The sequence below is a fragment of the Myodes glareolus genome, chromosome 11 (assembly GCF_982192425.1).
Source record: "Myodes glareolus chromosome 11, mMyoGla1.1, whole genome shotgun sequence".
Taxonomy (NCBI): domain Eukaryota; kingdom Metazoa; phylum Chordata; class Mammalia; order Rodentia; family Cricetidae; genus Myodes; species Myodes glareolus.
This window is the reverse complement of record NC_142036.1, coordinates 54,624,612-54,647,936: the sequence shown is the minus strand read 5'-3', so window position 1 is coordinate 54,647,936 and position 23,325 is coordinate 54,624,612.

Genomic DNA, 23,325 nt, shown 5'->3' with positions numbered 1-23,325 from the left:
ATCTATATTCGAGAGACGCAGCAGGAAGCTCAATTCTTCACCCAGTTTCGAAATATCCCGGTGGTGTGTATATGTGTGTACATGCTTGTTGACCCATATTATTCTGATTTTTCTGAGATGCTAATGATGCGGGGTAATATATATCTTATCTAAGAAAATATATATCTTATCCAGGCTAGGGGAACAGGCTCTAGTTTCATAAGCCTCGCCCTAAGCGTGCCACATCCTTGCTGTTGGGTTTCTGGTTGTCTGAGAGAAGTCTTACTAAGTTAGTAAAGATGAAGGTTTTACTCTGCTAATCTCGAACACGGATGCAGAACTTAACAGGCGGGAAGTGGTGGCTGCTCAGACGGAATGGTGGGGATTGCTCTAGAAAGTCAGAAGCAGGCAGCTTGCCCACTGTCTTTGAATCCAGGGAGATCCCTTGACCTGGCTGGCCTCAGTTTCCCACTGGCAACCTGCAGATGTTGCTGTGTCATTTTATTCTCTGGATCATGGAGTAGCTATTGGGGAAGGACTATGGGGCCCCTACTCCCGAAGGAGTCAGGCAGCAAGCAGTACCTTTAGGTATATGTTCAAAACCCGTACTGAGCCCACTAAGGTGTAATAATAATAAAGAATGTTTCTCTAACACATGGAAGAAATACCTTCCATTTTCTTTTTGTCCCCAGTTCCCACCCTACAGTCTCCTTTGAGAAAGGCTAAAAATAACATCTCCCAAGCTGGGGACTAGAGGAGTTGGGAAAGCATGTGGTGCCTAGATCTAAATCTCTCCAGGCTCTCTTTGAGGGGCATCTCCCCAGGATGGTGGAGTAGCATACACTGCCTGGTTTACTGTGCCCTCAACCCAGAGTTCCCAGGGCTGTCATCCTGGACTGAGAGAGCCTCCTGGGTCTCCTGGTGGTGGCTTCCTCCCATAAATCAGCGACAGACAGCTGCAACCACTTGCATCCTGGGATAGAAAAATAGACCCAGTTGCTAGACAGCAACTCAGGCTCCACAAACATGGCGGGATCAGAGGGCAGGGGGCGCTGAGCCCAGGCACCAGCCAAGCAGGCCCAACAGCCGGGTAGATCCATTTGCTTATTTTTACAGGGTTATTGCTGTCTGTACCTCAAGAAGGAGGTGACCCCCGCCCCCTGCTGTGCTGATGTGGAGGCCACTTACTGCTCGCCACCGGAAAGGCCTGCCGACTGCTGGCTGATTTATTTATTTTAGTTGCACACCGGCTGTCTGCTGGGTCTAAGTTTGGAAGCCAACAGGAAGTCATTCAGTCTCATACCAAGCGTTCAATACGTGTGTTCTCTTTGGCACAACAATATTAGGTTGAGAAAGAAAGGGAAGCCTTCCACGGACTTATTCCCAACCCCTTCCCACCCTCAACACCAACCCCCTTCCCCACAAAATAGATCCTGTAACGCCTTCCAGATCAGGCTGTGAGGTTGACTTCTTCCTTTGATTTGAGTGGCTTTCTTCCAAAGTGAGATTTCCAACATTTTCCTGTGAAAATGTAATAACAGTGTTGAGGTGGAAACACACACACACACCCCACCCCCCCCCCACACAAAATTTGCAGTGAACTCCTGCAAGTCCTCTGCCAAGATTCTACCATTAACACATTTTTATAATTGGTTTCTAATGTATCTCCTCATTTTACTTTTGACATACTTCAAAGTCAGGCATCGGAGTGCTCCCCCTTAGTCCGGAGGCTGTCAGTCACTAGGCTTAAGCATTTGTTTGCACTGCTTTGTTTCAGGGTGGAAACTCAGGCTTCCCGGTGTGTGCCGCTGGCATTTGCGGGTGATGTCTCCTAAAGGAGCCCCAGAGAACTGCACGTGACTGGGTGTAGAGCCCGTCTGCTAAGCACTTTTCCATCGCTGGGTCTCCAGCTCACGCTTTCTCAGGCGGGTGTAGGATGAGATCTTGGGACAAAAAGGGAAAATAGTTTGTTCATAAAGGACAAATGTATGCTCTGTTGCATTCCAAACCCTATGAAGATATAATAACGTTTCCCAATGTCCCCACCTAGTCAACCTCCCTCTTTAATCTGTCACAAGCAGCTATTGTCCTGACTGTTTCCATTACAGGTAATGTTTGCTTATTCTACTAGATGCATTTAACCATTATGCACTCTTTGAGCAGGGCCCGTTTCAGTCAGCAGAATATGTTTTGTTGTTTTCATTGTTGGCTTTTTAATTTTTAGAAATTAAAATATAGATATATTATTTTTCTTCCCTCCCCTTCCTCCCTCCACCCCTTCCCATGTACCCCCCATTTTTTCTCTCTCTCAAATCATTGCCTCCATTTCTTTAGTTGTTGTTGCTATGTATGTGTGATATATTCATATACATGTATATATACATACATATGGCTTGATCAGTATGTATAAAGTTGCGTGTATTTATATGATTTCGGGGCTGACCATTTGGTATTAGATGGTCAATTGTTGTGCTCTTCCCTGGGGAAGACTATTTCTCCTGCTCTCAGCGTTCCTTAGTTGCCTACAGTTCCTTGTTTAGGGTGGGGACCCCATGAGATTTCTCCCTTCCCTGTTAGTGTGTCTATTGGTGTCACCCTTGTTCAGGTCTTGCTTAGGTAGCCATATTAATGAGACTTCATGGGTATAACCTCCCTGGCATTTCTAGGAGATGAATCTTCCATCAGACTTCTTGGTCCTCTGACTCTTAAAATCTCTTTGGTTACTCTTAATATGTTCTCCGAGCCTTAGGTGCAGAAGTTGTTGATGTATACACTAGGACCAGACACCATGTGATCACCTGTTCTCTGCCCTTTGATCCGTTGTGGCCCATGGGATAAGCTAAAATTGTTAAAGCATTTGTATTGTATGTATCAAAAAACACCTAGAGTTGGAATTGCTAACTTTATAGAATATAATATACATATTTGGCCTTGAGCTCACAGAAGTCCACCTGCCTCTGACTCCAGAGTACTGACAATTATTCTTGTTCAAATCATGTTATTCATATATGCTTTCATTTATAGTTTCTAGAATTGATACTATTATCTAGCATCTATATTTGGGTTTTAGAGACAGGATTTCTTTGTGTAGCCTTGGTTGTTCCAGAACTTACTTTGTAGACCAGGCTGGCCTCAAACTCACAAAGATCCTACTGCTGCTGCCTCCTGAGTGCTGGGATTAAAGGCGTGAGCCACCACTGCCCCGGCCTAAAACCTAATCTTTTTTTTATATTTATTTATTATGTATACAATATTCTTTCTGTGTGTATTCCTGAAGGTCAGAAGAGGGTACCAGACCTCATTACAGATGGTTGTGAGCCACCATGTGGTTGCTGGGAATTGAACTCAGGACCTTTGGAAGATCAGGCAATGCTCTTAACCACTGAGTCATCTCTCCTGCCCCCAAGACCTAATCTTATAAGAAGTACTAACTCCTTTTTCCCATAAGGGATTTAGTCCAGCACTTTACACTTTACCAATAAGTGAGTGGCGATTCTGGTTGTTACCCACTCTTATCAACATTTGATATTATCATTTAAAAAATTTCAGTCATCCAAGTAAATGAGTAAAGGTAACCTATTATAGCTTTGTTTTCTTTTGTTTTTTGTTTCAGTTTTTTTCGAGACAGGGTTTCTCTGTATAGCCCTGGCTGTCCTGGAACTCACTCTGTAGACCAGGCTGGTGTTGAACTCACTAAAATCCGCCTGCCTCTGCCTCTTGAGTGCTGGGATTGAAGATGTGTGCACCACCATTGCCTGGCCCCATTATGGCTTTAGTAACACTGTTTTTGTTGGGTTTTGAAACAAGGACTCAGCACATATCTCAGACTGGCTTGATGTCAGAAATCTTCCTGCTCCAGCCTGGTCAGTGTGGGATTACAGGCGTGAACCACCATGTCTTTTCCAACAATTTATTGTTTGAGGTAGGTATCTCATGACATGGTTCTGAATAGCCTGGGACTCAGCTCTCGCTGTCCCTAAAACTGAGGCGATACTGCTGTCTCCGCCTCCCAAGTGTTGGGATCGCAGGCATGAGTCACCACACCCGACTTGAAATTGCCCCCTGCTTCAGCCCAGAGCTATATCCACCCCCAGAGCTGGAACACAGTCTCCCACTACCACACATTATACAGTTGAGTGTCCCGAAGTTTGGGGAATTGCTGAAGTCAGTATGCCGTAGGTGCAACGGATCACGCTTCTCCCAGAAAGCCACCTTCTTGGCCATTCTATGTCCTGTCAGGTAAGTATTGCCATTTTAATTTAGAAAATCACTTCTCAGTTTTTCTCCTTTTGCTATAATGCTAAGCCCTGGTTCAATCAGTGTCCCTAACTTGGTCTCCATGTTTAATTTGAACTTTCTGTAAATTGCTGGATACTTGTCTCGAGTGATCTGGAGGCAGGGATCAATGTGTAATTTTTGAAATCATTATGGTCACTAGTAATAGAAGACTTTCTATTCTAGCCCTTTTGGAGGACGGTGTATGTTAGGAATTGGGGGAGTCTATTATCGGTGATTTGATGAGAATAGAATCGTGGGGTGTAGCGTGTGAAGGATTGAAGTCAGCAAGCCTTTTGAGTTTCTAGTTTCATTGCATACTTGATGGCAGCTCTCAGAATGTTTTAAACCCTTGAAGATTTCTTTCTATCCACAAACATTGTATTTTGAGACCTCAGTTCTACTTCAGACCTCCTTGGCTTCCTTGGTAATTTTTTCTGATGTCTTTGTCTTAACTCTGCCTTCTGCTGCTTGGGCAACCCATATACATAAAGCTTTTTAAACAAACAAACAATTTCTTGATCATTTCTGCTTCAAGTCTAGTTTCTCACATGTACACAAGTACATCTTGTACACAATGTCAGCCTTGACATTGCTTCTGAGAGGACAGAGAGACATCTAACCAGAGTTGTTCTCCAAAAGCACTAGTATGGTGTTAATCTGATTTCTGTCACTGTGACAAAATACGGGAAACAATCAGCTTGAAGTAGCAAAGATCCAGTTTCAGAGATTTGGACCGCAGTCCCTATTGCCTTGGGTCAGGGAAAGCACAATACATCATGGGCCAGGGAAAACACAATGCATCATGGGCCAGGGAAAGCACAATGCATCATGGGCCAGGGAAAGCACAATGCATCATGGGCTAGTGAAAACGCAATGCATCATGGGCCAGTGAAAGCAAAATTCATCATTGTAGGAGGTTACACTGGGAGGGAGGTGCTCCCCTTATGGAGGCCTGGAAGAAGGCAGAGAGAAAGAGAAGAAATGGAGGTTATAATACCTGTTGTGAAATATTATTTTAAAATGTGTTACATTTGTTTATGCTGTGGAACATTTGCTTAATGATGCAAAGATATGTTGCGTTCTTTTATCTTGCATTTGCTTAACTTTGTGAAGCTGTGTTACTTTGCCAGTCTAAAACACCTGATTGGTCTAAGAAAGAACTGAATGGCCCATAGCAAGGCAGGAGAAAGGATAGGCAGGGCTGGCAGGCAGAGAGACTTAATAGGAGGTGAAATCTGGGGAGAAGAGATCAAGGAACGAGAAAGACGAGGAGAGGAGGACTCCAGGGTCCACCCAGCCACATAGCAAGCCACGGAGTAAGAAATAAAAAAAAAATACAGCAACAGGGAAGGGAAAAATCCCAGAGGCGAAAGGTAGACAGAATAACTTAAGAAAAGCTGGCAAGAAAAAAAAGTAAAGCTAATTTATAAGAATAGAACTCTGTGTGCATTTATCTGGTAGTTAGGTGACGGCCCTCCTAGCCTTTCCCCAGTGTTCTCACTTCATCCTGCTGCCTCCACTTAATGTCCTGGCTGGACCATGCCTTTAGTACTGGGTAAGACGCCTCAGATCCAAGTTGCAGTAGTTAAAACTAGTAATTTCTGTCACCTAGAATGAGAGTCCCATATTGGAAAACAAGTTCCGTGTGTGTACACAGATGCATATGCCTGTGCATGTATGTATGTAGGAGGACAAAGGAGGATGCTGGGCACCCAGCTCTACCACTAGTCCACCTTACTCACTTGAGCTAGGGTTTCTCACTGAACTGGAGCTAGGCTGGCACGGAGCAAGCTGTAGTGATTGCTCTGTCTCTGCCACTCACAGTGCTAGAGTGACAGACACATGTGGCCCAGCTGTCACATTCAGGTCATCATGCTTGTGTAACAGGCATTCTTACCCACTCGCTGGTCATCTCACCAACCACATATTTCTTTTTAATGCTTGCTCAGAGTCTAATTCTGTGTTAAGCACATTATAAGCATAAAACCTCATTCCATTCCCATGCCTTATTTCTGTAGTAAGCCTTTCTTAGAAGTATGCTTCTTTCTAAACAAGGAACCTGCAGTTTAGAGAGGCTGGGCAAGCGCAGATCATCATTTAGCTGTTGAGTTATAGGATCATAGAATCCATACCCATGCAGTGCGATCAGAGTGAAAGACTTTAAGTTTTCTTTTATTCCCATGTAGAAAGACACTGCCCCATTTCCTGGCTTCAGTCGTGACACTTCTTATCTCCTTCTTACCTCACTCCATGCTTCAGCCACACGGACAGATTTACTGTGACCAGACGCACGCCAGACTTCCTCATAGCTTCTCGACTTGTCAAAGGCTGCTGCGTCTGTCTGACCTGGAGGATTTGATCCACTCCTCACCTTTCCCATCAGTCGAGAGCATCCTCCAGAATGAGGTCAAGCATTGCTGCTCCCATGAAAGCTTCGAAGTCAAGAGCTTTTCCTTTGCTCCTCCCGTGTTTCTCTGCAGCATGAGTGTGTTGGTATTGCTTTGGTATTTCTGTTTGTGTCTTGCGTGAGGTGCAGCCTTGTCTGTATTCTAGAAGTTAGCTGGTAGGACTTCCTGAAAAATAGACCTTGAGAGTGGGACCTAGGATGAAGAGCAGGACTCTGAAGTAGGCAGAAGGGAAGTTGAGTAGAACAGTTATGTCAGATGTCTTTATGGAGGTGAAACTGTCCTGTGGCAACTCCTCATTGAGGTGAGAGGTCAACTTCTGTACTCTAAGGACTACTAGTCATTAGATGTAAGCTGTTCCTGGGAGAGGACATAGTTGGATGCATCATAAGAACAGCTTGGTAGAAGTAAGCTTTCAGCCTATGATACCCAAAGACTGTTGGACATCTCAGCTCTGCATAGTGTACTTCTTTATAAGAGTTGCCATGGTCATATGGTCATGGTGTCTCTTCACAGCTATAGAAACCCTAACTAAGACAGAAGTTGATACCAGAGACAGGGGCATTACTATGATAGGCCTGGCCATGTGTTTGTTTGGAGGAATTCTGACTTTGGTAGTTTGGGTTAGGAAGGTAGTGGGATGGTTTAAGCACTGCTTAAAGGGCCTTACCAGTAGGAGCACAGAAGACAGTGGTGCTAAGGGTTATTTGAACTACAGGTGGCTCACTCAAAAGGTGTCAGATGAGAAAAATTTTAGTATGTTGGATAGAGATCATCCTTGTGATATTTTGGTGAAGAAAGTAGCTGCCTTTTGCCCTCATCTGAAGGGGCTTTAGCTCAGTGATAGAGCACTTGCCTAGCATGCACAAGGTCTGGGGTTCAGGTCCTCAGCTTTGGGGGTGGAGGTGGGGGTATATCAAATCCCTGCTTACAGTGTTAGTAGTCATAGCAGACTTCTCAGCAGGGGTATGTGCCGCTGGGACTCCTTACATATTGGTAGACCATAAGCAGGAATTTGGGTTGGACATATAGCTATGTAATCACTCTCAAACCCCACACTTATGGCCCTACATTTGCTGGCTATGTTCCTCATCCAAAATATTCTATAATCGTCACAAATAGAACTACTAGCTGGGAACCAAGTTGTTCAAACACATGCCCTTGTTGGTGGTGGTGCTGGTAGTGATATTTCACATTCCTACCAGAACAGCCATCATATTTGCTACAAAGGAGAGTACACGAAGAAAAGAAATATAACATATTGGTGGTTGAAGATCTCTTAATACAGATAAGATGTCATTTAGGCAGAGGTTAGAAAGAATGAACTATGTAGAAAATGAACTATGTAGATATTGAAGAGATAGCATTTTGGATAAAGTGATATAGGCTGATTTATAGTTTAGCTTAGATTGTGGATTAGTCTATGTCTATGTTAGAGTTTCTATTGCTGTGATGAAACACCATGACCAAAAAGCAAGTTTTGGATGAAAGTGTTTGTTCAGCTTACACTTTTGCATTGCTGGTCATCACCAAAGGAAGTCAGGACAGGAAGTCAAGCAGGATAGAAACCTGGAGGCAGGAGCTGATGCAGAGGTCATGGAGGGGTGCTGCTTACTGGTTTGCTTCCTATGGCTTGCTCAGTCTGCTTTCTTATGGAACCCAGAACCGCCAGCCCAGGGATGGCACCACCCACAATAGGCTGGGCCTCCTCCATCACTCAGTAATTAAGAAAATGCCTTACGTTTGGATCTTATGGAGGCATTTTCTCCATCAAGGCTCCTTCCTCTTGGATGACTCTAGCTTGTGTTAAGTTGACATAAAAGCAGTCAGCCAGTGCAGTCTTCAGGAGACAGATACAAGACAAAATGGGTGAACAGTTAAGAGGCTACTGTGGAGGGAGGGCTGTAAGAATGCACTTGAGAGTTACTGCTGGCTCTGCTTCTAACCCAAATTCTCTGCTTGTTACGTATAGAGGGCTGGTGAGGGTAATGGTGAATGTATTGAGAAGCTGTCAGATTTCGAATCTGTCTAGATGGAAGGGTTAATGATGGAACTTGGCGATGAATTGATGTGATAGAAAGATGACTTGAAGGATTTTGGCTCTGGCAGTTGGGTGAATTGGAAAAGGTATTGATTGTGAAGCAGACAGTTGGAAGCAGTTGGTTCAGTGTTGATGTTTGAGGTGATGAGTGATGGTTAGGAATATGAGCTGGACATTAAGGGAAAACACCAGTGTCACAGAAGCAGACTTTTGAGCCTTAAGCACATGGATACCATTTTAAACTATGGTGACCACTGAAATCACCCACAGAGTAGATGGAGAAGCATCAATATGAAATCTGAGGTCTTTTGATGTTTAAAAGTCAGAAGAGACTGAGAAAGAATGATCACCAAGATCTTCAGGGAAATAATAATCAAGACAGTGTTTCAAGAAAGAAAGAAACAAAAAAATGACTTTATTTACTTCTTATGAGCTTGATCTTATAAAGACTTAGAAGTAAGCATTGGGTTTGACCAGTAGAGTCATTTGAGACCTTTTTATAAACAGTGTTAGAATGTGGGACTTGGGATCAAGTGGACTCTTTTTATCTACATCTCTGGATGATTGCATTTATCATCCTGGCTTGAGATAGTATTTATATGCTGACAAGTTTATTTCTTTAACCACAATGTCTTCCCTTAATGCCCAGCCTATATTCTTAACCATTCACTTAACATCCTATGTATCAAAATGCAACCTTTGTGGATTAAGTGTATTCAAGTCTTTGTGGTAGTTTCCTTGTTATAAAGGGACAGAATGATGTCATTACAGTGGGATTTGGGGTTATTAGAAGCTCTTTTTCTGAAAGAGATTGAGATAGAAGGATACAACTATAGAAATTATCTAGAAGTATAGGGAAAAAACAATACAGCCACAGAAGGTATATTTTTGAGGAGCCAAGGGAACATGCCAGGACATTGCCAGGACATGGGTGATTGATTCATCTCAAAGGAGAGCGAAATGGGCACAGGTGTGCTGTGGAATAATCCTTATGTACACCATGAAGATGTATTGTTCTCATTGATTTAATAAAGAGCCAACTGGCCAATAGCTAGGCAGGAAGAGGTTAGGGGGGAGAGCCAGACTAAGAGAACTCAGGGAAGAAGAGGGGCAGAGTCACCAGCCAGATGAAGAGAAAGCAAGACATGTAGAAAATGAGCTAAAAAGCCATGAGCCATGTGGCAGCATGCAAATTAACAAATATGGGTTAATTTAAGTTATAAGAGCTAGTTAGTAACAAGCCTAAGCTATCGGCTGAACATTTATAAGTAATAATAAGTCTCTGTGTGGTTATTTGGGAGCTGGCTGGTGGGGTAGAGAAAGTTTGCCTACAGAGGTGGAAGTAAGGGACCCGACCAGCATGGTGGGAGCATGTGTAAGTCCTCTTTAGATGGCCGCTGTTTGATTATCAACTGAGAAGTGATGTCAGATGGAGAAGAGGAACATTGCAGACTAGAAGAAAGCTGGGCAGGAGTGAGATGATTGTATAGGAGAGTGATAGAAAGATTGGAAAAGAAGATAGATTAAACTTGCTCTTGGGAGCTTGTCAGTGTTATAGTCTGTTCCAGGGATGTTCATCTATGACTAAAGAGTAGGTGAAATATTGGGGTTTTTGATGGCGGAGAGTGGAAGCAACTAGTTGTCGGTGAACTCTAGACAGAAGGCAACCAGGAAGCTGATAGCTCGCTACTACTGGGTTATTACTTACCCCAAGCCAGAAAACATATTCCCTTAGGGTTTCTGGAATTTGCTTAGAGTGAATGAGGGATATAAATATTTCATTCAAAGACTTTCACTGTCCATGATTGTGTGTCCCATCCTTCACTCTCACGTGTACAAAGACACAGGGAACCCCTAGAGAATAGGAAGAGGGGTGATTATGAGAGTTGTTGATGCCCAGGGCCTGAGCAGGCTGTCTACCTGGAGCCCCATCCTTCCCTCGGCTTCCACCACATTCTCTTCTTAGTGTAGCTGAGACTTTGCTTCCGTAAGTGGCGAGGACCCCTTAGTGTTGCCTAGAACATTCCTTGACTCCATGTGCACAGGAGTCTTGTTGCTGAGTTCTATGTCATCAAATTCTTTCATTAATTTGTTTTCCTAGTATGTGTAGATCATCCTTCGGTTCCCAGGAAACCCCAAGATAAATAAAGTGGGTATTTGTTTATATTGTTGCAACAGAGATTCATTCTTGGATGGGTTTAAATGATAGACTTAGGAATGACAAAAAAAAAAAAAAGCCTTTTGAAAATATTTGTCCCCAGTATGATTTTGCATTCAGAGCAGCAATGATGACCCAGTCCCAAGAGTCAGGAGGTCATCACTAAAAAATGACCCTTCTGTCATTCTGAGCTTAAAGCCCATTTTTCTCCAAATCGACTGGAATTTTCCACAAAGAACTGGCGATTGTGTAGTTTCCTTCTCCTCTGCAATGTCTTGACACACAGCATCCAATAGCAGCGTTTTAAAACAGTACTCACAGACACAAGCCTTCTGTTGCTGCCCTGCAGTTAAAAATCTCAAATCATAAAACCTGTCTTGCTGAATTTTCCAATTTTCCTAAAATTTCTCTTACTATGCGCCCAAGGCAGTTAAAATCTTGTGTGCTTGTTTTTGTGTATGGGGGGATTGGGGGTGGGGGTGGGGCTTGGAACTGTGCCCTTTCTTAACCATATCAGACATGTCTTGTTTGTGCTATGCTAATCTTCCAAGAGCTGGAAACCGGGCCAAGATGACTGCAGGGCAGAGGCTGGAGTGGCTCTATCAATCACCGCAGGTTGGCTCACTTAAGCCGACCCAGACCTACAATCTCTCACGGCTGACTCCTCAGCTCTCAGAACAACCATGAACTTCAGTGACTTGCTTTGCTTCCTGAGCAATGGTGGAGGGGACCAAGTGATGGGGGATCTTTCAGAGGTTATGGTCTTGGAAGCAGTAAGAAAGCATGCTCGCAGGCTCACTGTCTCTGGCGGGTCTCTGCTTGTGCTCAAACTTTTAGGAATAACAAGGAAATGTTTTCAGAGGCTAGAGGAAAAGGGCTTCTCTGAAGCAAGGGTGATCTTGAACTGCTCCTGCCCATGCCCACACCTCCACGGCTTTGTGCCAGGCAAGCTTACCTCCCGCATGGTCAAGGTTCAGAAGGAATTATGAAAAGACAATGGCCTGCTAACCAAAGCAGATGTTTATAGGGCCTGTGTCCACCTTAATAGCCAGTCGTCATGCTGAGAGTGTGATTGTCAAGACTATCTTTACAAATGCTGTGTGTGTGTGTGTGTGTGTGTATGCGCGTGCATGCGTACATTGGGGCACAGCAGGCAAGTACAGATGGAGATGAGAGACAGGCTCAGGAGCACACACAGACACCATCTCAGGTCTCTCCAGTGGCCCTCCCTCACGCTTCATGTGTAACCTCACCTTTCTGCCTCAGTATTTGTGCACCTGCCGGGCTCCTTCTGCCCTGGAATGATGTAATTGTCTGGAAGGGTGACAGGCCAGCTTGGAAAAGGAACTGTATGTATCAGAACGTGTTACTTCTACCTGTCAACAGACCCCTCCCTGAGTCTCATCACACTGTGACCCCACTCCCGCTAACACCTATAAAGTGTTTACTGCATACTAGTCAGTATGCTAAGTACTGTTTCCAGTTCTTCCCTTAATTTTCACATCTATGAAGAAAACAAAATCACTATGCACTTACAGACAGGGACACGGAAGCACAGAAAAACCAAGAAACCTGTTTACCTTTCACTGATCACGAGCAGTCAGTTTAGGATGCGAGGCCTGCATGACTGCAGACATTGTGCCAGTTCAATGTTTAAAGAATTATTGTCATGCTTTATTTTATTATTATATGTTCTATGAAGCCAGAGGCTGTGTACCCTATGCAATGAGCCTTATACAACCCATATAGTAAATATTTACTAAAATGAAAGATGAAATCAAGCATAGTTTCAGGCTCTGGATACTTTGCTGTGGACATGCTGGCATTTTGTTAGGACTCTATATTCAGGGAACATGATCCTCAGGCCTTGGTTTAGCCCTGCTCCCTGCCCCTCCCACCATCTAGTTAGAGCACTGATTTGGAAGGCAGATTTGGAGAAAGACGCTTCTCCTCTGAGATCCATTATAACTGACTCTTCTTCCTTCTCTACTCCATGGCTGTTCCGACACACCCTGCTTGACAAACTACAGACCAAAAGATGTGTCTTAAATGCCTTCTTTTACTTTACTTGGTTCAATCTAACTGCAAGATCTGATGATCATCTTGCTTAAATGTGTTTGTCTCCACACTGCCATAGTAGTCTAAGAGGACCTCATTTTCCCTCGGGATCATTGCAATGGCCTCCTTCTCTAGAGGCTCCATATTGTTGGACCTGTCTTTGGGATCTTTGTGTATTTTCATCAGTGCATGAATTCCTGTGGAGGACAAAGGATATCTTGTTTGCAAAGCATCATTGTCCTTCAGGGTGCACACAGCCCTAGGGCCAGGGCTGGTTATCACTTGAGCTGCTTCTTACTGGTCTGGTTAGTGTAGCTGGAAGGCAAGACTGCATCCTCTACGAAGAGAGGCCACAGTGAAGTCCCAGGCCCTGAGTTGGCCATGGGTGTGTGTGCTGTCTTTTCTTCATGCCGTCTTTATGCATTGCCTCTTTGCAAAGGTCCATGGAGGTTTGAAGGATTCCAAGGCTGGCAGTACTCTTCTGTAAGGTTTTCCTCTGTCCTTTCCTCCCGCCCTCATCTCAGCCCACTTGCATCCTTCCGAAGGCTCACGGGCAGATACACTGGGGCTCCTAGCCCCATGATGAGCTCTTAATGGGCTGAGGGACACTGGGGTTATTCTCTTTAGCTTCATTCACATGCTGATATAGTGAGAAGCTAGATTGAACACTTAGATGTTTCTCAGAGGTTCAGGGTGCATGCATGAGTTAGGTAAGGAACTTTAAATTGGCCTGCCTATTCTCCTTACGTTGTGGCCTGAATCGGGGATACAGAACTTCCTGGAAATGACATAACACTGCTGCTGTAGGACAATGGCCTTAAACCCTGTAAAGATTTGCTATTTGTATTGGTTTAATAAAATGCCGAATGGCCAATAGCCAGGCAGGAAGTATAGGTGGGCAACCAGAACAGGAGAATTCTGGGAAGAAGAAAGGCTCAGTCTGCAGCTGTCACCCAGACACAGAGAAAGCAAGATGAGAATGACTCGCTGATGAAAGGTACCAAGCCATGTGGCTAACACAGACAAGAATTATGGGTTAATGTAAGATATAAGAGTTAATTAAAAGTCTTAGCTAATGGGCCAACCAGTTTACAATTAATGTAGGCCTGTGTGTGTTTCTTTGGGACTAAACAGCTGTGGGACTGGGCAGGACAGAAACTTTTGTCAACAAATGGCACCAATGTGGACAACTAAATCCACTTAAAACCTGAGAGAGTTTGGGAAGGAATTCTAAACACACACACACACACACACACACACACACACACACCCCAGAATTAAGCACGGCTTCTTGTTAGCAGCACTTTTTTTTTTCAGGTGGACTTTGTTTGCTAGAGGCAAAAGTATCTCATTCTGTTTGCTAGAGGCAAAAGTGTTTCATTTAAGAGAGGCTTCCTGATTCAGCTTTAGCTGCAAAAACCTTGCAGGTCTTCTAAGAGACCCCACCATCAAACACTTAAATGGTGTTTATGACAGCTATGGTGGTGGCAGGGACTTTGAAACTCCATAGAGTTATGGCAATAAACATGGCTCCCACCAATACCTCTGCCATGAAGCTAGACTCTCAGAAAGCTAAGGAATGGGGTGGATCCAGCTGTCAAAGCCATGGCATTAATCCTAGTCATATTGCTTTGCAAATTAAAGACTCATATTATCAGAAAAAGAGAGAGATACAGTAAAGACAGATTCAGAAGGACAACAAAGCCTCTAAACAGTTTACAGTGTGTTAAAAAATATATGTAGGCTTGGGGAAGAAAAGAAAAAGGACAAAGTTCTTAAACAAACAAAAAAAAAAAGAGTGAGTATTTGGGTGTGGTGGCACACACCTTTAATGCTGGCAGATCTCTGTGAGTTCAAGGACAGCCTGGTCTATAGAGTGAGTTCCAGGACAGTCAAAACTACACAGAAAAACCCTGTCTCAAACAACCAAAAATTAAAGATAAAAATAAAAGAAATAGAGTTTAAAATAAAGCCATGTAATGATGGGAAATACACAGAGAATCTGGATACTGCATGTTATTGTGTTGTCTTTGAATTGTTTGATGACTGAGGAAAGAGCAACAGCTGCTAAAAGATATTTGATTATAGATGCTGCTGGATTAATCCAACCTAGGTATTTCAAAATGCCTTGACTTCAAAATTTAAGTCAAAGGATATGTTACTTTGGAGAAGAGGTTTTTGTAACATGAGGGCCGGTTTATTGGGGTATCTATCCCGCCCAGCACCCCAACAAGTCGGCAAACCCCAAAGAAAACCAATCACACAAAGATCTCTATAAGTTATAAAGCTGATTGGCCCATTAGGTCAGGCTTCTTGTTAACTCTTATAACTTATGTTACCCCATTATTCTTATCTACGTTAGCCACATGGGCTCAGTACCTTTCTCAGTGTGACAGCTTACATGTTGCCTCTTTGGTGGTCTGGACAGGAGTGACTAAGGGAGTTTTCTCCTCCCTAGCCTTATCCTATTCTCATTGCCCCGCCTCTACTTCCTGTCTGGTTGACCCACCTATACTTCCTGCCTGGCCAATCAGCGTTTTATTAAAATACATGATTGACAGAATACAGACAATTCTCCCGCACCATTTCCCTCTTTTTTTTTTTTTAACAAAGGAAAATACCCATAGTCCATTTGTTGGGAATGTGGGCGTAGTATTTCAGGCTACTTCCTGCTGGTTGGGGGCGCTGATAATCTTATGGGGACCTAAAGAAAACTTAGAGTTATAATCAAGTCCTGACTGAAGTATCCTGTGAGTCTTGATCATCTCAGGCAGCAGTCTTGAACCTGTTCTGGATGAAGAACTCAGACATCTGGGCCATCTATTCCTGTCGGAGATTTTTCAGGTGGCCTCCCTTGGTCAAAAGTGATTTTTCTTAACTCTGAATAAATCCAGAGCCTCTCGTTTTCTGTGGAAACAAAAGCAGAATCTCTTCTCCAAAGTAGCATACCTTTTGACTTCAATTTTGAAGCCAAGGTATTTTCAAAATACCTATCTTGGGTTAGTTCAGCAGCATTTATAAACAAAAGTCTTTTAGCAGCTGTTGCTCCTTCCTCAGCATTCAAACAATTTAAAGACAGCATAATAACACACAGTATCAAGAGTCTCTGTGTATTTTCCATCTTTATGTGGCTTTATTTTAACCTCTATTTCTTTTAATTTTACTTTTAACTTTTGGCTTTTTGAGACAGGTTCTCTGTATATATCTTTGTCCTGGAATAACTCTGTAGACCAGGCTGTCCTTGAACTCACAGAGATCCGCCTGTCTCTGCCTCCCCAGTGCTGGGATTAAAGGCGTATGCTACCACACCTTGAACTCACAGAGATCTGTCTCTGCCTCCCAGGCATTGGGATTAAAGACGTGTTCTACCACACCTTGAGGTCACAGAGGTCAATCTACCTCTGCCCCTTGAAGTCACAGAGGTCAATATGCCTCTGCCTCCCAGGCATTGGGATTAAAGGTGTGTACCACCACACCCAACTACTCTCTTTCTTTCCTTTTAACTTTAAGAACTTTAACTTTTAGCCTGCATATACACACTGTAAACCATTTAGAGGTTTTCTTCCTCTTTGAATCTCTCTTTACTGTATATTTTTCTTTTTCTGATCATATGAGTCTTTAATTTACTAAGCAATATGGAGAGCCATGGCTTTGACGGCTAGATCCAGCTCATTCCTTAGCTTTCCAGCCTCAAGGCTGAGGTACCAGCCAGAGCTGTGTTCACTGCCACAACTCTATGGCGTTTCAAGGTCCTTGCCAGCAAGCAAGCTGCAGCATTCTGCTCACAGACCACACTCAGTCGGATTGCCTGCTTGAAAGAGTCAGAGTTTGCCCTGGCAGGACAGCCCAAAAAGCCGGCATTTTAAAACAGCACAGCTTTGTTCCTGCTACAGCTTAAAACCGAAAAGCATGCATTCAGCTTTTCACCAACACCGTTTAAGTGTTTCGTGGCAGGATCTCTTAATGAGCTGCAAGGTTTTGCAGCTAAAGCTGAGTCAGGAAGCCTCTCTTAGATGAGAGCCTTGCTTGCCTCTAGCAAGCAAAGTAGACCCGAGAAATTGCTGCTACCAACAAAACATGCTTTACTCTATTCTTTCCCAAGCTTTCTCAGGGTTTCTGTGGATTCTGTTATCCACGTCTGGGCGCCATATGTAACATGAGGGCTGGCTTGTTGGGGTTTCTGTCCCTCCCAGTACCCCAACAGCCGGCAAGCAACAAAGAAAATCACACACAAGACTCCATAAGGTTATAAACTGATTGGCTCATTAGGTCAGGCTTCTTGTTAACTCTTATAACTTATGTTACCCCATTATTCTTATCTACGTTAGCCACATGGGCTCAGTACCTTTCTCAGTGTGACAGCTTACATGTTGCCTCTTTGGTGGTCTGGACAGGAGTGACTAAGGGAGTTTTCTCCTCCCTAGCCTTATCCTATTCTCATTGCCCTGCCTCTACTTCCTGTCTGGTTGACCCACCTATACTTCCTGCCTGGCCAATCAGCGTTTTATTAAAATATGATTGACAGAATACAGATAATTCTCCCACACCAGGTTTTCCTTTTGCTTCCACAAGAAATGAGAGGCTGTGGATTAAGCCTGGGTTAAGAAAAATCAGGTTTGAACAGGGAAGATCCCCTGAGAAATCTCCAACAGGAGCAGATGGCCCAGATAAGCCAACATTTCCAAGTACATCTGTTGGAGTTTCCTCTGAGTTCTACATCCAAAACAACCTCAAGATTGCTGGCTAGATGATCAAGCCTCACAGAGTGTTCAAGTCAGGACTTTACCATAACTCTAAATTTTCTTTAGGTCCCCATAAGATTATCAGCACCTCCAATCAGCAGGAAGTAGCCTAGAAAACTATACACAGAGTCCCAAAAAATGGATAATGGATGTTTATCTTTGTTTAGAGTATTAGTTACAAGTTTTTAATGGATAATGGTCTGGAAAAAAGCTAAACAAAGGAGATTAGATTCAGAGTTTTGAGGAAATAAAAGGGGGGGAGTGCTGTGGGACAATGGTCTTGTACCCTGTAAAGATTTGATTGAACAGCTGCTGGACTTGGGGGGGGGGGACCAAAGAAACCTCTGTCCACACACTTCCAAACCACACGTACAAACCATTCCTCACCTTTCACATAACATCCATTATCTCTGGAAACTTGGAAAAATCCTGAACAAAGGAATAGGAAACAATGTTTTTGTGCATGGTAGAGAGGACAGTAAGTGAAAAACAAGAAACGACTCCCAGGGTTGCAGAGGCCGTCTGCAGAGACCGGAAGCTGCAGAGATGATCACTGTGGGAGAGCAAGTGCAAAGCCAGTCTTACACATTTTGCTCTTTTAAAAGGAGTTCGGAATTCATGAATACACAGGCAGTGTTTTGATCACCGTGCATCTTCCTCATGACTCCAGTGCCTTGCTATCCAATTGTTGCCTTTAGAGAAAGTCTTAAAATAGCTGACCCAGACTCCATGTCAAAGACTCCAGGCACATCTCCATGTTAGCCCACCATCTGTGCTCCTTGGGAGGATGGAAAAATATTTTCTGTGTCAGGCTGGCTCCAAGATTATTCAAAACTGGCACGGAGAGGATTATCAGAGGGAGAAATCTTACAGACGGTCTCTGGGGGTTTCTTTGAAGAAGGTGTTTATAACACATTTTGTTTACTGCCTCTATAAGTCCCAGGGGCGCTGGTAGTTTTTAATCAAAAATAAGAAGTGAAAATGAAGCAATTTGGCCGTGAGAACACCCTTTGCGTTTCAACTGGTTCTTTCTAATTGTAATTTGGCCGGGAATAATTTTGTTTTAATCGTTTTCATTGGGGTTTGGAGAAAGCCACACCTTGAAGCTTTCTAACAGAACAATGCCTAAAGCACCCCAAAGTTCAGAGGGTGAGGGGAGCTCTCGGAAACCCACTTGATCAGCGCTTGAGAACACAAGGAAAAGACTTTCTATTCCCTAAGAACACCGACCTCAGGTCTTGGTAGTGCAAAGGCAAGATTCACAGCGGCATTTGCAAGGTCACTAACTAGAAACTAGTATGGGAAGGGACCCTGTGATCCAAGTTCAAAGGTCAACAGTTACAATTTCCTATTCTTCAATCATGAAAACAAGATCCCAAATGAAACTTTGAAACAGTGAAACCAATAAGGGCAAGAAACTAGAATAATAATAGCTGTAATATTAGCTGTCTATCTCTCTATCTCTCTCTCTATCTACCTACCTACCTACCTACCTACCTACCTACCTACCTACCTACCTACCTACCTACCTACCTACCTATCTATCTATCTATCTATCTATCTATCTATCTATCTATCTATCTATCTATCTATCTATCTATCCATCTATTGTGTACTGGGTACCAACAGCCAGTTTATGTGCATTAGGTTATTTAAGACTGGAAACAACCAGAGTATAGAGATAGGAGGCCTAGAAAGAAAACAGTGAAATGAGCCACCCACAGCCTCATGGCACAGCCTTGTCAGTTTGATGCCAGAACAGGGCCTCCCATTCAAGCCATACCACCTAGCAATTAATGCTGGGTGGAAAGGTGGGGAAAATTGGACCTCCAGGCTTTATAATTCTGTACTGGGCGCTGGGACCTGGGCCCATGACAAATTAACCTAGAAAAGTAAAACTGTGCCGAAGCACAAGGATCTATCCTGTGTCTTCTAGTTCAAGGCCAGGAGGATGGAGCCAGCTCTGAGGCAACCTAAGATTTTCCCCTTCCCATGGCCAGATCTGCTTTCGATCGAATCTTCCAGCTGGTCTTGATTTGCAGAGCAGAGCTCAGTTTTCCAAACAAGCTGTGCCTCGGCCTCTTAGAATTCCACTTCAGCTAATGCTGCTTTGCTCGGGCCACAATTCCCATGGTTGGGGTACACATCCCCCCTCCCTCTTCTGTTTTCTTTTTTGCCTTTCAAAGTGGAGCATGGAAATTCATTCTTCTCTTCGCATGTTGTAATATTTTCATATGCAATTTTCCCCTTAAGTTCCTTGCTGCCTACGAAAGGGGCTGGGAGTGTGATTATTGTATTATGTTGATAATTGAAAGCAGCTGACCTTCAGGTAGTTTTACATTTTACCTGATTTTTCCAGCTTGGTCTGACTTCAGCTTATCACGAGAAGCAGAGGGTCAGGTGGCCTCTAGAAGGGAACGGGTGATGTCAAACCCTTGCATTTGGAGCCAACACAATGGTAAATAGCTCCAGAGTGGAGTAGCAGGGTGATAGTCTCCGAGCTGACAGAGGGCTTCTGCAGAGCAACTTACACACATAGGCGTGCGGGCAGCAAAAGGTGCAAGTGGATGTGTGCACCATGCCAAAGCCACTTAAAAATACATTTTAAAAATTAAAATGTAATTACATCACTTCCCTACTTCCCTTTCCTACCTCTAACACCTCCAGTGTTCCTCCAACTGCCTTTTAAATTGATGGGCTCTTTTTATATTTAATTACGGGCACACACGTGTACACGTTCTCTCCCACACACATGTCTATTTTTGTTGTTTGTGTGTGTATGATTTCAGGGCTGATCACTTTGTATTGGAGAGCCACTTAGGGAGGCTCATCATTGGGAAAGGCTAATTTTCCCTTTCTCAGCAATCACAGAAACGGTTGTCTATGGCTCTTTGGAGGTGGAATCTTGTGAGATTTTTTTCCCCCTTTCTGAGTTAGCACGTCTGTTGATACTGTTATTGTTCAGGACTTGTCTAGGTAGCCATTTCTAGGAGACACAGTCTCACAGCGAACTTCCTGGTCCTCTGGCTCTTACAATCTCTTCACTTCTTCTTCTGCTCTGCAGTGCTCCCTAAGTCTTATGAGTTGTGCTGTAGATGGGGCTAGGCTCCCCATGATCTCTGATTGTGACCCACTGTGGCTTTCTGCAATTATCTCCATTGGCTATAAAGAGAAACTTTTCGTGAGAGGTGAGAGCTACAATTATTTGTGGATGTAAGGATAAGTTTTAGAATGTAGTTAGGGGTTATGTTGATTTAGTAGAGTGGTGGTGGTAGGATCTCTTCTAAGGTCCTTGAGTTTTCTAGACCAGGGTAGTTGGTTAGGTTTTATGAGCAGGCACAAATTCCCTTTTGTTGAATGTCCAATTAGGCAGTCATTGGTTACTACCAAGATATGAGCGTCACTGTTGCACCTTTAAAGATATCTTGCCATTTTGGTCATTGTTGTGGTTCATAGGCATCAGAGCAGGATAGGGCTTTTAATTGCTTCTTTCTCCTGGCAGCTTGCATAGTATTTTGTGGTGCGATGAAGCTATACCACAGGAAAGAGGCTTGCAGTTTAGATTCAGCTGGAATCATCTGAGTCCTGTGTCTGAATTGCATGGTGTCTTCAGCAATAGGAACGTGTCTTCAGCCTCTAAGAGGCAACCAAAGTCATGAGCAATAGCCCATAATTGTTTTGGGAGTCACTTGGACTACCCTAACCAACAAGTTGAACAGAGGTTTCTCATTCACAGAACTGAGTTTTTTGGTTTTATTGTTAATTAATTAGTTTTTTTTGTTTGTATTTTGTTTTTGTTTTTGTTTTTTTTTGTTTGTTTGTTTTGTTTTGTTTTTGAGACAGAGTTTCTTTGTGTAACCATCCTGCCTTTCTTGGAATTTGCTCTGTAGACCAGGCTGGCCGCAAATTCACAGAGACCTGCCTGTGTCTGCCTCCAGAGTGCTGGGGTTAAAGGTATGTACCACCACAGCTGGGCTGGTGCTGAGGTTTTTGTTAGGTAGTCTATGCAAGTTCAGCCCAAGTGGCATAAATTGGCATTAATTTTGTTGACAATTAAAAAAAAATCAGACTTCATGTGTTTTTATATTTTGGTTGATTTTTCCAGCTTGTTCTGAATTTGGTCTATTATGAGAAGCAGAGGGAAAGGTAATTTTTAGAAGAAGTGGGTGAATGCTATTAAATCATAGACAACATAATAGCAAATAACTCCAGAGAGGAATGGACAGACTTCTTCCAGGACAATACCTTTTGAGTTCAAAGAGAGTAATTTGTAAATGTAAAAGGAAGAGGGCAGGTAATGGTACAAGTGGACATGGGGGTCATGCCAAAGTCAAGTTTAAAACATAGCATATTTATTGTAGAAAAATATCAGGCGTCCTTATGACCTTTTAACACAGGCATATATGTACCTTGAATCACATTCTCTTCCATTATCCTCTCTTTCCTCCAACTGGTCCTCCTCTTCCCAAATAGTTATTCTCTCAATATAGTTATTTATGTTATATAGTTATAATATAGTTATTTTATGCTCTAAAATATCTAGATTATGCATGTGAAATAAAGTCTGCAATGTTTGCTTTCTGAGTCTGACTTATTTTATTGAAGACGACGATCTTCAGTTCTGTCCATTTTTCTGCAAATTCCCTGTATCTTTATCATTTACTGACATTGCTCCCTTTGAGTATATACTCAAAGCCACTACCTAGTGAGTGGTAATTGTTTGTAGGCACCGCGCTAAGCCCTTTACATGCGCTAACTCCTTGGATCCTCACCCAATCTCATTTTTGACATGAGATGACAGAGTCTAGGAAGGTGAAAGACAGCACTAGGTGGGGAAGTTTCCAGCACGGTGCGTTCAAAAGCCAGAGACCAGACCATTAACCGCAACACTACGCTTCAAGTCAAAGAGCCCTTTAAAGGTCTGTTTAGGGGGCACCCCAAACCTGCTCTGCTTCTGTGGTTCTCGGGGCACACCATCTGGGAAGCAGATTCCTCCCTTTGCCTGATAAGAGCTCTTATTATTAATCACATCCATCAAATTTAATACCGTGCTTCCCGGTACTTCTCCCTTAAAGCCCCAGGGAACCGAAAGGGAAGGATTCTTTGTGTAGGGTTGCTTGCCTGACACTATTTGTGTAAGCTGAAGATGTGGGGTACAGGCAGCCTCTGTGCATTGTTCTGTCCTAAGTCTTCTGGGGGTGACCTCATGGTCCAGATGTTGGCTCACAAAGTGAACTCCCTGTGATTTGCCACGTGTCACAGATGTGCGCATCTCAAACTGGATTCCTCACCGTTTCTTCACCTGTGATTGAAGAAACTAAAGGTGTCCTGGAATTCTATAGAGATTTAGAGGAAAAGGGACAATTTTCAGTTTTCTTCTTTCTTTCTTTTTTCTTTTTGAGATAAGGTTTTTTATGTTTCCCAGGCTGGTTTGAGATCTACAATTCTAGTGATCCTCCTGGCTCAACATCCCTCTTAGCTAGACCTATGAGTATATCACTTGGCTCCTGGTTAAAAGAAAGGTGTCCCATCTGGGTCCCATGTGACTGGCTCCTGAGGTTGTTGGCTTGCCAGGCTCTTCTGTGTGCTGTTCTGAACCTTCACTCTCTTGACTATGGAGTTTGCCCTTAGCAAGTCATGTAGGGTTCTCTTATCTGTGTTAGG